The following is a 13,182-nucleotide window of genomic DNA, read 5'->3' on the forward strand; positions in this document are numbered from 1 at the left end:
AGACTTTGGCAGGGACTGGGAACAGCGGCAGGACCTTGGGGAGACTCAGTGGTGACCCTGTTACAGGACATCAGAGGCCAAGTGCCTGATGCTGGCAAACCAGACCCCCAGGGATGTTACAGAGAGGGAAATGGCAGATATCACAGTATTGTCAGGGAACTCATCGATGGAGACCAGTGAGAGATCTTTGCGGCAATCCCAGAGGCATCAGAGAGAAACTGAGGTGAAAGATTTAGTTTTTTTAAAAGAAAGAGGTGGAGAAAAACTGTGCTGGAGCTGATATTAAGCTCCTCATTTTAGTCCCCAGATGGGATCGCCAGGAAAACAAGGGTTTCATATTAATAGGCCTTACATTCTCCTTTTTCAATCTCCTAACTCTTAGTCTTTATCACCTCTTATAGTATCACTACTAGTACTACCCCTGCTAAAATGATGGAAACAATAATGATTACAATATTTTATAGCATGCACTATTTTATAGCAGCAACATTTTATAGCATTCTACCTACTATGTGCTAGTACTTTGTGTTAGTACTACCTACTATGTGCTAGTTTTATCTGAATCATCTCATTTTGTTCTCAGACATATAAACCCATATGATAGGTAATATTCTTATTTTACAGGTTAAGGATACCGTAAAATTGAAACTTAAAGAGGTGACTATCAATAGCCACATTCACATCCCTCGTATGTGGAGCGAGGACCCACACTGTCAGCTCTGCCCTTAGTGCTAAAATGTCTGCCACTCATTACTACAGATGGGGACTTACACTCAAGGTGCTCCTTAGTCTTGTGTGCTGCAAACTTACATGGGACAGTGACAAGGAAAGTCCTGTGTGCGCAAGTATTCTTCAGAAAACCTTCCCGTTTTTTAGCTTTTGTCTTTGAATAAGCAAGTGTGGTTAGCCTATTTAAATAGGAACACATTGTATTAGAAGTTGATATCAAATAACAAGTTATACAAATTAGTCATTATAGTGGAAGTTACAGATCTACTGCTATAGGATATTGTATGTTTGAGTCTTTTGACTTGAATACTGGCATATCATTACACTTAAGCTATCTATTTTTTTAAAGATTGTTACATTTCCTTGAGAATAAAATAACCCCAACTCTTTTATAGTCATAGGTTTGATTTTATTTGTAACATGATTATAATATTATCATGATCATATTAAAAGTAATAATTAATTGAAAAAGTCTTCCTACTTCCTAAATATGCTTACTATTTTTTAAGTTAATATGATAAAAATTGGGGATAAGTTTTCCTGATAAAAAGGTCTTCTTCTGGTATAGGTCATTTATTATTAGCACCAAGACACAAGGCCAGTTACTCATGCAAGAATAGGGATAGTAATGTACTCGTAGTTAACAAAGGAAATAAACAATATCTTGATTTCACTTTAGTTTTAAAAATATCCTTTTTGGATATTACTATTGATTATACATTTTTAAGCTTAATGAATGAGGATTACCTAAAATTATAGGCACACTGTGGTAAATATCATTTTCTGGATTTCCCATTTAATGAATTTGTACACATTATAAACACTGTCACTCTCAACTGTTCACTTAAAGAAAATGCAAATATTTCCACTATTACTAAAATTTTAAAACAGGAAATAATAAAGAAGTTTCCTTTTAGAAGGAAACTGATAATATAGGCAAAATAGGATCTTAGTCACTCCATAAAAGAAAATTATTGTGATCTTGTAAGAAGAGATTGCTTTGGTCAACAGAGATGCATCAACCAAAAAATGAATTAGTTCACATATTAGAAAACCTTATGACAATGTCAGTAAGAAATGCAAATAAATTTGAATAATATATTCCACAAACTAATGGATACTTAAGTCACTGCTTCTAACCTCAAATCACAAGCACAAAAGAGCACAGCAGCATTTAGAATCTTCCATATTTGTCCTGATATCTTGTTTGATGACCATCCCTTCTGCATATATCCTCTGCTTATTATCTGCTTCAGTTCTATTTAGGACTCAGTCAGCTAACCACTTGGTCTCCCAACTTGTGGATTCATCCCTAACTTCTGGGCCTGCAGCCTATGAGCTCACAACAACAATGATGATTATAGAAATGACAGCTTACATTTATCTAGTACTTACCAGGTGCCAGCTATTGTTTTAAGCACTTGGAATTTATTAACTAATTTCATTTGCACAATTCCCCCCAATCTACACATCAGCTAATCATGCCACACAGAGGTTAAGTAACATGCCCGAAGTCCATAGTTACTAACAGAGGATCTTTGCTCGGGAGCCCACTTCTCCAGTCAGTTTGCAATCCTTGCTCTCAGTATTTTTGTCTTGTCTTTTCTGGCTGAGCCTCAGGCTCCTCTCTTGTGAGCTGTTCTTGAAATAAGCTCCTACTGATGAGTGCACATGTGCATTTATTTTACAAATATTTATGGGATTTTTACTCCATGCGAGGCACTATGCTAGACAAATAAATGGGGACCTGTTAAAAAGTTTCAAATCTTAGCAGAGAGATAAGTACACATAAATGTTGCCATAGGAACTTGGAAGAAAGACATATTAATTCCAGTATGGCCAAAAAAGGTGTGCTTGTGCAACACAGTATGATAATATTTATTCCATAATAGAAGAAAATATTGTCAGTTCATTTAAAAACTGAAAAGAAAATCTGTCAACGATGAGCTTTAGCAGGACTAAAATTGAATAATACTCAACTTAGAGCAAGAAAAAGATGTAAATTAAAACGCTGGAGGGAGAAGTGAAAAACTTATTTTATCTATAGAAGATATAAGCATATTTCCAGTGTGTGGAAAATCACTATGGATAATTATATAAAATCATATTTAGTAAACTATTATTAATTCTATAAGTTTTCAAGTATTTTATTGCTATCACATAAACACATTGCTATCTTTTGAGATAGCTCCCCATTTTAATATTTATTCTGTCTTTAGAGAGGTTCTTGTCTTGGCGCTAACACCATCTAGTTAGACAATTCTATTTAGGTGTGCACCTGGGTTTTTTGGTTTTATCTATCTATCTATTTATTTATTTATTTATTTATTTTTCTATAAAACGAAGGTTTGCCTACGTTATCTTTATAGTTTCTCCTAGTATTAAAACATGCTATGATTCCACAAGACGATACGCATAAAAGTCAAAGTCATAACTCTTTCCTTTTGTGCTTTTACTATGAACACTTCCCAATATTTGCTGGAACACACAGTGTCTGGAAATGAATGATTGGAACAATATGTTTCATTTGTCTTGACCATTCTGTTTCTGACCTCATGGGTTGTTTAACTATTAGGGGATGTACCCATTAGAGGCTTTTACTTTGGCAGAGGGATGGCTTTTGTTCATAGTCGCAGGGCTTTTTCACTGGAGCATGAGTATAAACAATAAAGGGCTCAGGGCTTCAGAGGCAGAAGGTTCTCAATGAGTGTTTGTGAATGAATGCACCACCGGGTGGGAGGAATGATGTGGTATGGTAACATAGGGGTGAATAAATGTGCCAGGTGCATCGATCTCCTAAGTCTTTGAATTTCCTTATAGCTTCACAATGTATGTTTATACAATTAAATAATATTTACCATATAGATATTTTGTTCATTTTTACATGCTTTTGCACTTAAGTATATGAAACCAGACTCCATGTATGCAAGTATGTGTATATCTATTCCAGTTGTTTTGTATTTTTTTGGTACAATCAACAAATGTGCAAAATTTTTTCTATGGTCTTGTGGTAGAGAATGTCAGGGCTCACACATATCTGTGTTCTGTCCTTTCCCGCCATACACCAATACTGAATTTCTCAGGTTCTTCTGCAATTAGGTGAGGCTGTGTGACAATCTGCTGGTCAGTACAATGTGAACAGAAGGGGTATACACCATTTCCTGGCTTACTTCCAGAAATTTCCCCATGGCCATCCCTTTTCCTTATCTCGTAGACAGAAACACCTGAAATGTGGCATTGACTTACCACTTAAACATGGCAAAGGATTGGCTACCAGAGATTAAAAGGCTGGAGAGCCCTGTTATAACGTGACAAAAATCTGGTAAGACTGTTGCCAGTGACAGATGATAAAGCACATCTGAGAACTTTATCTAGGAAAGAAATTAGGATGTGGTTACTGACACATGAAATTAAATAGAAGCAAATTGATCATAAGCCTACTAATATTTTGAAGGTAATTCACTGCCAAAGATACTCCCTTTAATATTAAATGTTCCAAATGCAAACAACTTTTAAGGTCTTGTTATGAGTTGAATTGTTTCCCCTCCAAGATTCACATGTTGAAACTCTAGCCCCCAGTCCCTCATAATGTTACTGTATTTAGAGATAGGACGTTTAAAAAGGTGATTAGGTTAAAATGAGGTCCTTTAGTGGGCCTCCAATTTATCTGGACGTCTTATAAGAAGAGAAAGAGACATGAGAGATGCACACATACAGAGGAATGGCCACATGTGGCCATCTGCAAATGAAGGAGTGACCTGATCCTTTCCTCACATCTTTCAGAAGAAACCAAACATGCCAGTAACTTGATCTCAGACTTTTAGCTTTGTGAGCTGTGGGAAAATAAATGTCTCTTGTTTAAGCTACCAGTCTGTGATACCATGTTATGACAACCCTAGCAAACTAATGTAGCTCCCAAACTAACTAATACAGCTCCCAGGAAGTGGCTTACAAAAGTGTTCCAGCCCCCAAAGAGAGCCTGCTTCCCAATACCCATATCAGATGTGGACAAGGAAGATGATAAACACAGAATAAACATCTAGAGTGTGGAGGCAAGATAGCATTGGACCAAGGAGTTCCTTCTAGTAATATCAGGGTCTAATCAAAGAACACTATCTACTCCCAAGATAAGCTGCATGTGCAATTATCTGTAAAGGTTTTTACATTATTGCTAGGGGCCAGTGAGTGTTGGGTTGTCTCCAGTTCCTCCTTTTTCTTCACCAGCATGGTTTCTAATGATTATCTTGTCCTTGTTGAGCATTTTCATGTGGAAGTTTTGGAGAAATTTGATTGTATTGTTAACTCAGGTGGCTGGACAATAAGAAGCCACAACGGGAGAAGGATGCACATAACCTAGAGATCCTAGACATTGAGCTGGAGAAAAAGTGTTTGGATGGGTTAGTTTTTCTTGAAAATAAGGTGATATATTTTATGTGTGGTAATAAGGGAGCAAAGAAATATTTGGTGACCAAAAAGAGTAAGTGTGACAGAGATTGCTAGTACTCATCAGTATCCACGCTATGTTTTTCCTTTCTCTGCACAAAACCACACTACATTACCCAGCATCCCCTACAGTTAGGCCATGTCATGTGACTGAGATTAGGCTGAGAGAATGGTACAAGAGACTGATGCATATCACTTGTAGGTCTATTCCATAAAATCTACTACTACTCTACATTTATTTTCTTCCCTTGTATCCTTACTGGTAATCAAATAGAGGACTTAAGGCTAGAGTTGAGAAGAGCCACTAGATTGAGCAATTGTGTGGTACAGGACTCTTGCCACACTGACTCACATCAGTATGTGATAGGAGCAAGAAATAAAACTTTGCTATAGCAAGCCACTGAGATTTGAATGTTGCCATAACTAGCACTATTTATGTTGACAGATACAAAAATATGCTTGAGTAGACTTGCTGGATGATAGTCTATGTACATGTTCAACTTTACTAGAAAATGCCATTTTCCCTATTATCGTTGAACCAATTTATAGCTTCATGAGTACACTATAACATTTTTCTACTAGCTCCATATTCTTCGTAACACTTTCTATTGTCAGATTTTAAAAAAATTACCAATATAGTGGTATGAAACAGTATCTATTAGGAATTTAATTTGAATTTTCCTGAGTACTAATGAAGGTGGTCATATGTTTATTGACTCCTTGGTGTATATATATACATATATATATAGTGTTTCATATATAGTTTTATATATAGATAGATAGATAGATAGATAGATAGATATAGATATAGATATAGATAGATAGATAGATACTAATTCCTTATTAGCTATATGTATTGTGAATATTTTCTCCCTGTTGACATGTGTCAGTCACCTTTGTCAGTTAGTTATTATTTAATCCACCAAATAATACATGCAGAGTGTAGGTAATTCAGAAAATAAAAATCACTTATAATCCCACCAGTAAAAATAACAAATTTTAATAGTTGGCATATTTTTATTTAGTGAATACCTATGAGGAAATGGAAATATATCATAGATTTTTATAACCAGAAGGGTCTTTAAAGGAAAATTTATTAACTTCTTTAGACTTAATCTTTGTGGTTATGCTCTTTACATGTGCTGTTTTACTTAACTCAATGGCTTTTTAAAAACCAGCATGATATAAAGTAGTATAGATCTTTTAAGAATAACTCATTATTTTATAGAGACTTGAGAACTGAAGAAATAAAAGACTAGTTATAAGGTCACAAATTAATGATTGGAGAGGCCAACACTAATCCATTTCTCCTGATTTTCTTTCTATCACATTGTATATTAAAAGTTTTGAGGGAGTAAAATATGTAAATACATTTTTTCTATACTTGAAATCCTAAGACAGAGGTTGATATCTTGTCAAGTCCTGACTATAAACTTAGGACAGGATTAGGGCACTTGGGTGTGTGTCCTAGAACAGGTCTTTGAATTTGCGTTTGCATTATCTGTTATTGATTACACTGTAAAATCTATGCTCAGGGTCTCACCGCTCCTTAAACCTGTATGATTTCAAGTATACTGACTTTCAATAATATTACTGATGAACTTAAATTACATAGTTATAAAGATTATGTTCAGTTAGAGATCCTAACATTCATAATAACAATAAGCCAAAGTTTTACCTTATTTATTTTTTCACAGAAGATTAAGTAAGTTGACTAATGTTAGGATGATGTTTTCTTCTATTAATCATAAAAGAAAAAATAAGTATTTTTTTATTTACGAGAACTATGGAAATTTTATCTTTGAGTCAATGTCTTATGTCACACAGCAGTTTGACATAAGTTTGATTGGCATATAATAACAGATTGATGGTCATTTTTTAATAATTCAGGACTATGCCAGATATAGGCAGAAGTGAAAAAAATTGGATTTTCCAGTCCCATAGGTAATCAGTTCATAAACATTTCTGAAATATATTTAGAAAATGTATTTTTGTGAAATTAGTTTTTAATGAAAATGTGGAAAAATTATATTTTGCTTCCAGAGCAGAAAAAAAAAAGCAAGTAGAAAATTAAGTGTACAATATTATCATGTGAGATTGAACAATATAATAACAAAGAATTATGAAGGTGATTTTATACCATGAGCTATGATTTACTATATACTCAGACTGCTTCTAAAACAGATTATCAGGAGAAAAATCTATAAAGATACTTCATTTTATCATTAGTGTTCAGACCTCTAATAATCATGTATTTCATCTATATGTGCTTTACTCAAAGCACTTAATCACATATAAATTAAGTCTATTCTTTACATCAAAGAAATTCACATGCCCGATTACATTTTTAAAAAATTTCACCCTTTCAAACATACATTTCCAAATGCATCCCCTTTGAAAACGAAGAGGTTCTGCAGTCTTTATTACAGATATGTTCTGAGGACCACCAGTGAAACAAGCCAAATCTTGAAGTATACAAAGATGGAAGTGACTGCATTCATAGCAGGAAACTTTTCATAATCAAAAGGAAAGAAGCTAAGGACCCCACATTTGGGAAGGAAGACCTCCTGCCTAAAAGTTATTGCCAAGCACATGAATGGTTTTTGTAATTAGGACAAAGATAGATAGTTCTGGGCTTTTTAGGAAACCTCTTGTCATGCTGACATATGGCATTATTCAGGCTGCAGGTAAGGAGGGATGTACTCTCAGTTCAATATCAAAAGTATATCAGTTTATTTATGTAAAATAATTGGCACTCATTATTAGGCTTTAAAAAACTCAAATACATGCTCCTTAACTTGGTGCTCCCAACTGTCAAAATGGGCTGAGTGTGAAAATGAACCCAGGTTGTATCATGCTGCATAGACTTCCATGCTGCTACAGCTGATTAAGCAATTTGTGACTATTTGGCGTAAATATAGTTTGTCATGTAAGATAGATGATTCCAACTAATTCACAGTTCCATAAGCCCCCACTTTGCCTTACTCTGTTTTTCATTTTTTTTTTTTTTAAAGCAAGTCAATGACAGTTTTAAACACTACAATACCTATTTTATTTTATTTCATTTTATTTTTCATTCTGTGTTCTTGGAGAACTTTGAAGAACTTCAGATAACTGTTAATATTCTTATTATATAAGAATTCTCTTCTTAGAAAAAATTACCAAAGTTTTAAAGATCCATGACAATAGTACATATTGATAATAATGAGTAACTGATTGCCAACAGATATTAGTAAAATTAAGTTTGGAAAGTCTTTGGAGCCTATCCCATTCTTCAAAATAAGAAAGAATTGCAAAAAAATAAAAATTTTATTATTGTTATTATTATTTAGGAATAGCTTTTTTTAGAATTCAATTTTATATATAAGCAATTTGTTAAGATATAATTTTATTAATTATTATTTTAATTTTACTTAGTGTAGGCATGGGAATAAAAAGAGAAAAAAATTCACATTAATTTCCTAAAATGAAGTTCTAAACAACAATTGTATGCCAATGAACAGACCAGAAAAACAATAAAATGTTCTATTTCATGGTATTATTCTTTGTCATTCTCAGAATAGGAAAATTTCCAAACTACAAGTTAATTGAATGTGGCCTATTTCAGAATTTAATCACATTAAGTATTTTCTTCCAGATTCCTCAGATTTATTTTTTTTTCCTTGAAACATACTTCATCCAAGGTCAATACTATTTTCAGTTCTTTCTGGCTATTCAGATCTTTCTTTTAGAATCAATGAATGATTTACTCATCTTCCTCCATATCTGTGGTTCTGTCCATTTCTTGTTAGAGTGATACCAGTAGAACACATAGAAAGACTGACTGTTCATAAAGGTTCTATTGTTGTTGGTATTATATTGGTTTCTCACTCTGTGTGTGTGGGGGGCGAGGGAAGGGGTATGACATAACAGTTTTAGGTTCTTATGTTGAAATAGAAAATATTTCAGAATGCTCATTTTCCTTCCAAAAGGTGAGTTTAAAAACTTCATATTAGGCCTGTTAATAGACATTAATTTAACGGAAGAATTGAACACTTGAATTTAAATGAACCAACTTATTTAGTCAATATGAATAAAGAAGCCAGAGTTTTTCCTTTTTCTAATACTAAGATTGTTGGCCTGATTGAAGGTGGCAATTTAAAACATTCTTCAGAGTTGTATTTTATTTAGTATATGGTTCTAATTTTTAAGGTTCATTATTTCTGAGCATTTAAACCTTCTAGGTAATTTGATAATCATTTTTGATGGAAAAGTGCATTGAGGATCAATAGGGCCTTGATTGCCGACTTCTGACAACATTTCTTCCCCATTTATCTGTACTTATATAATCGCGATGTGATGCTCTTTGACATGTCCTGGGATGCTTTTATTTTGTTTTAATTATTACTGGGTTATAGCATTCACTGCTATGCATTTGTTACAAGCTTGAATTCAAGTTTTCATCAGGCTATTTTTTTTTTTTTTTTGGTGGCTTTGTTATGTTTCTATTTCTTATACTCCATAGGAAGTTTAGCATTGTGAGGTGCATTGTTTTTCAAATGTCAAGCAATAATTATCAATGTGCATGACTCTGACATGTAATTCATAATGGTTTGGGAGATGCTTTTAAAACTGTTAGTATTTATTACAATCTCTAAATTCTGCAAAGAAGATCCTCTAATATCTTTTATAGACAACTGTAATCTATGCTATACAAAGCATATGTATTCTCATGACTGAAGTACTTTTCAAATCATGTAGCTAAATAACTGAATATATTTTTAATTAAAAATATACATTTACCAATATTTTTCTGCATTAAATGTAAAAGGAAAGGGATATATATTCCCAGCTTTGATTTTTTGTTTGCCTTCATTCGATACCCTGGCTTCTTATTTGGCTATACACAGGCATCTCTGTGTCCTTTTATTCTTTTTATCCTTCGCTTTCTCTTGTTGTCTGAGCTACTACAATTTTTATTTTCTTTTGTTTTGAAGAAAAATTGAGGTAGGAGCATGATATAGGTTGCAGGTGAACATAAAGTATTTTAACTTAATTTCCAACATTGATTTTTTTAAAAAAATAGAAACATATACGTCTATGCTATAACAGAGATGATCATTTTTGGGAAGAGACAAAAGATATCCTTTCAACTACATCACAATATTAATAGTTCATTTAATTTATTATCCCTCATCTATTCACATATAAACAATTACATCTCTTACCCATAAGGAAACCTAATATTTGATATGTCAATATATTCTGGTACATATTTTCAAAAACATAATGGAATTAAAAATAATTTTTTGAGAGATAAACCTTTTCTGTGGCAAGCATTTATTTAGATCATAGGAATAGAAATGCTAGTTACTAGTAAGTAAGTGGGGCAACTATGGAAATAGGTTATTTACCACTCTGTTTTAATGACTCATATTACTTATTCATTTAATAATTCCCAAAAATTGAAATAAAAGATGATCTTACTATGTAGTAGACTAAGAAAATAAACATAAAAGCACCACCATTGTAATTTGGCGAGAGAATTGGGAAGAGGGGATTATAAAGGCCTACAAAATTGAAAACTCTTATGTTTTTAAACCATATATGATGAGTAAAAATTACATTGTCCACTGGACAAGAAGAGTATTTGTAAGGTTCCCACTTCTGTAAATTAGTTAAAATAAGGAAGCTCCTAATGGCATGTGTACATTCACTTTACTACCTTATGGTAGAAGGTGACAATGATGAATGTATCCATGAATGAGTGATCCTGAACTGTAATATCTCATGACCTGCGGGTGTTTCCACACTGCCTTCTCCCTACTTGGGGGTTGTAATTTCTGTTTGTAGTTTGTCTTTGAATTATACATCTTTGCTAAAATTGAATCTTGCTCCTTTCACATACCCTGCTATGTGCCAGCATGATCACCTGGAGCAGTCATGGGCATCTGTCTTCGTCAGAACATCTAGGTAATATTCCTCTCCTCAGTTCACTGCTCCATCCGTTCATGGCCCTATTTCAAATTATTTAAAGTTATTTCATTTTACGATGGTTGTCTCACTTAGTCACCTGTCAGCTGAAGTGGAATTGAGTCCTGATTTCCTTGGAAAGTTATATACATATGTTTTAGCAAATTATATTTTTGTCATCAAATTTCATTTTTTGGTTTCAGGAATATTTAGCCTAATAAATTTTCATGGGAATTCATGAAATAGTAAAAGACTTGGAAGTCTCTGGCTCTGTAGACATTTAATCAGAGCCATATTCGGAATTGATTTGGAAATCACCTATATAGTTTCTCTCTGTAGGCAATATAATGCCAGTCTGGTCAACATCAAATGTTGAACATAATTTCATATTACTAAAGATTAATTAAATTTATTATATATATGGCTAAATATAACTTTTAAAAATATGGTTAAGCTCAGCCTTTATTATTAAGTACAGTATAACTTTTTCTTCCAACTTTTATTTTATGCCATAGTACTACATGGAGTCTGCCCTTTCTGAATGGTATTTAAACATTAATGTTTATTTTTGAAGTTGTCTTTCTTGAGCTATGCTTTCACAATTGCAAATTTTAAAGTTATCTCAGAGATAATATCACTTTGTTAACATGCTCAAAATAAATTTGCTTATTACATTCAATTTTCTAAACTTAGGCAATAACAAGTTGATAGGGAATGTAAAATTATATAGGAAAAACTTGACTTTTAAAAAATATATGTAATTATGTTATTCATGTTGAATTATTGATAATTTCTGGCAAAGAAGCTTTTTAAAGAATTATGCATTTTATATAACTTCATTATCCTCTCAACCTGCAACCTGATTGTTTTTCATCATATGTAAAATAATTATGTACAGTGAACATTTAAAATTTTGAAAATTTGATATTCAGCTCCACTAATTATGGACTATTGTCTACTTGGTGTTAATCTTGAAAGCCTAGGCACAAGTCAAAGTGTTAAAGAAAGCTAGTTTTGATAAGTTTGTGGACTAGAATAGGCTTTAATGAAAGAACTCCACGTGCCTTACTATAAAGCTGAGCCCACTAGGCATAGCTGCAGACTAGGAGGGGATAAACTGGCATTTGTGTGTTGAGAAAAAAGGAATTCATGGAGGTTTTCAGATATTAGAATAAGAACAATTAAAGGTTTTCCCACACACATTTATCTATTCCAGGCAGACATATTTTTTGTGCTTATGATGAGCTAGACTCTTGGGATCTACTGGTGAATTACAAAGGTATAGAACTTGACCTCCAGAGCTTATAGTCTACTGGAAGAAGCAGACAAACAGATAACAGATGTATGCAGTACAGAATGATAAATTGAAGTGACTGCTATTAAGACGACAAAGGAGACTATCTGAGGACTCACCTGGGGCAAATCTCTGAGACTCACAGGAGGAAAATCTCTGAAGAGGAGACTTTAGTCTGAAGCAGGAGGGTTAAACTTTCGAAGAGGGAGAGAGAGCTGTCCTGAATGAGGGACAAGAGCAAGTGTGAAAGAGCTGGTGGCAGAAGAAATGGCAGGTGGATTGGTAGACCATGTGGCTGGAGCACAGCAAGTGGGAGGACACAGATGAAGTTAGGGAGGTCAGAAGACTAGATGGTGAACATCTAAATCTGAAAAAAAAAAAAAAAAAAAAAAAAAAAAAATATATATATATATATATATATATATATATATACAAATTTAATTATTTACTCAGCTTATTTTCTGAATCTTAAAACATTTTTATGGCTCACTAGTTTATGTGCTGTAACAAAATAAGAAGAGACTGTTTAAATCCCCTCAAAAGTCAAGCTTTTACACTAAGACATTTAAATGAAGAAAATGAGCCTTTTTCCCAAACCTACACCCTACAAGTTAATGGTACTGAACTGTCAGTATCTGTTTAAATAATATTTTCCCAATAAAACATTGCTTTACCATAAGAAACATCAGTGCAAGACATTTCCTTTAATATTTATATTTGTCACTTTTTATAAGTCTTTCTTAAGTTAAAAGGAAAAAAAAATT

The 13,182-nt window shown here is 33.2% G+C and overlaps 1 long non-coding RNA gene across 1 annotated transcript in view; it reads right to left on the reverse strand.

Annotated features, from left to right (window-relative positions):
- Window positions 1-13,182, reverse strand: part of LOC141571043 (uncharacterized) — a 143,567-nt gene that overhangs the window by 127,964 nt on the left and 2,421 nt on the right. Inside the window, exon 2 of the long non-coding RNA XR_012495534.2 lies at window positions 12,538-12,785. This is a non-coding gene — a long non-coding RNA (uncharacterized LOC141571043). The remainder of the gene's footprint in view (window positions 1-12,537; window positions 12,786-13,182) is intronic.

This window comes from Rhinolophus sinicus, chromosome 16, assembly GCF_057876585.1.
Source record: "Rhinolophus sinicus isolate RSI-liver-muscle chromosome 16, RSI-T2T, whole genome shotgun sequence".
Taxonomy (NCBI): domain Eukaryota; kingdom Metazoa; phylum Chordata; class Mammalia; order Chiroptera; family Rhinolophidae; genus Rhinolophus; species Rhinolophus sinicus.